The sequence below is a fragment of the Microtus ochrogaster genome, chromosome 17 (genome assembly GCF_000317375.1).
Source record: "Microtus ochrogaster isolate Prairie Vole_2 chromosome 17, MicOch1.0, whole genome shotgun sequence".
In the NCBI taxonomy this organism is placed as follows: Eukaryota; Metazoa; Chordata; class Mammalia; order Rodentia; family Cricetidae; genus Microtus; species Microtus ochrogaster.
The window spans coordinates 7,730,334-7,732,987 of record NC_022019.1 but is presented as its reverse complement, the minus strand read 5'-3'; positions in this window follow the sequence as shown (position 1 = coordinate 7,732,987).

Sequence of the window (2,654 nt, the reverse complement as noted above, 5' to 3'; positions counted from 1 at the left end):
CTACAAATTGAGTTCCAGGACAACCAGGGCTACACAGAGAAACCCTGTCTCCAAAAACCAAATAGAGAAAAGAAGAGTTTAATAAGGAAGCAGTTATTAAGAGAATCAGTTACTCTTCCAAAGGACTTGGGTTCAATTCCCGAGCACCCCCATGACAGGTCACAATTCTTGGAGTTTTCCTGTCCTGACTGCCTGCTCCTAAGTAACTGACACAGAGGCTTAATATTAATTATAAATGCTCAGCCAATAACTCAGGCTTGTTACTAGTTAACTCTTACACTTAACCACACTTAACCCACATTTCTTTTTCTTTTCTTTTCTTTTCTTTTCTTTTCTTTTCTTTTTCAAAGACAAGGTTTTCTCTGTAGCTTTGGAGCCTATCCTGGAACTAGCTCTTGTAGACCAGGCTGGCCTCGAACTCACAGAGATCCGCCTGCCTCTGCCTCCCGAGTGCTGGGATTAAAGGTGCGCTCCCACCGCCAGGCTAAACTCACATTTCTTATCTGTGCTTTGCCACACCACTCATGGGTTGTTATCTCATCTTCAGCTCCCTCTGGCTGTCTCCTCTGACTCCGCCCTTCTTTACCCCATTATTCCCAACTTGGCTTTCCCACCTAACTTTATCCTGTTCAGCTATTGGCCAGTCAGCTTGTTTAGTAAACCAATCATTCCTATATCTGATATATATTCAGAGTGTACAGAAGGATTATCTCACAGCACACAACTGTCTGTAACTCCAGTTCCAGAGGATCTGGCACCCTCACACAGACATACATGCAGGTAAAACCCCAATGTACATAAAAAAGTAAGTCTTTAAAAAAAAAGGGAATAAATAAGAGAGTAAGAAAGAGGGAGAGGAAAGATGCTTCAGTGGTCAAGAGCACTGGCTGAGCTTCCAGAAGATCAAGGTTCAATTCCCAACACCCACGTGGTGGCCCACAACCATCCTTAACTCCAGTCCCAGAAGATTCAGTGCCCTCTTCTGGCTTCTGCAGTCACTGCACGTACATGGTGCACATACGTGTAGGCAAAACATCCATATACATACAAAAAATAATAAAAAAAACCCCTGAAAATCAAAATGTCCTAGGGTTGGTAAATAGTATTTGGGAACAATATTCCTGTTAAGGCACTTGCTTATGGAATCTATAAACCACCCTCACAACCCACGAGTGAAATAAAATTTGATTAAAAATAGGTGAAGAACCTGGAGACGTTTTCCCATTAAAGATACAAAAATAACTAAGAAGCACATGGAAAGTGGCTCAATCCCATTCGTCCTTAGGGCGATGCTAATCAGAACCACAATGAAATTCCACAGGATAGGAAGCAGGCAATGAGTGTCAGTGTGGACGGGAGAACTTGGTGCTGTCCTGCATCCCTGGGGCGATGTAGGCTGGTTCAGCTGCTTTGGGAAAACAATTTGGCAGTGCCTCAAAAGTTAAGCACAAACTTATCATTTGATCTAGCAATTCCACATTCAGGGGACACCCAAGAGAAATGAAAACATGTCTGTCTGTCTGTCTGTACAAAGCTGCTCCCGAGCAGTGCTCCTCATAAAAGACCCAGAGTGGAAACCATACAAATTTCATCAGCTGAGGACTGAATGAATAAAATGTGGTGTATCCAGGTAATAAAATGTGGTGTATCCAGGTAACAGAATTCTGCTTGGCCATAAAAGCAAAGAAGTGCTGACAGGTGCTCCTGGATAAACCTGGCAAACACTTGCTAAACATTGAATGAAACTGAACACAATGGGACCCAGTACTTAAGGTTACTGATGGGTAGTGACTAGAAGAGGCAATCCATGATGCCCAAAAGGAGACCACAGCTTCCTGAAGGGGGTCCATAGGTGGGAGGGAATGAAAGGGGGCTGATGGCTGAAGGGGCAGGGTTTTTGTGAGAGTGATAAAATTATCATTGTGCAGCTACATGCACACGCTAAGACCTACAAAATTATATACTTTTTGTTGTCTTCTTTGGATAGCCTGTGTTTTTAATTTTTTATTTTATTTTGTGAATATGGGTGTTGGCCTGCTGTGTCTGTGTACCATGTGCATGCAGTACTTCTGGAGGCCAGAAGAGGGCGATGGATCTCCTGGAAATGGAGTTGTACTATTATACGCCTCTGTGGATCCAGGGTCTTCTGGAAGAGTGGCCAGTACTCTTAACTGCTGAGTCATCTCCCTGGCTCCCTGTTTTGTTTTATTGACATAGGATCTTTTGCAGTTTCCCAGGCTAGCTTCAAACTCATTATCTTCCTGCCTCAGCCTCTCAAGTGCTGGAATTACAGATGTGGTAGAACTGGATACTTTAAATGAGTAAATCTTATAATAAGTGATCATATCTTAATAATGCTATTATTTCAAACAAACAAGGTAGAGTCATATGAGGAAAACCTCCAAAATGAAAGTGAAAGAACAAAATACACAAGCAGCACAAAGCTTTTAGAAAGAACTAGAGGGAGTAGAGACAATTCAGAAAGAAGCCCAGACCACCTTGATGCAGTAACTGCAGAGAAATGAAGACAGATATTAAAGGTATAAGACAAAAACTAATAGATCAGGGGCTGGAGAGATGGCTCAGTGGTTAAGAGCATTGCCTGCTCTTCCAAAGGTCCTGAGTTCAATTCCCGGCAACCACATGGTGGCTCA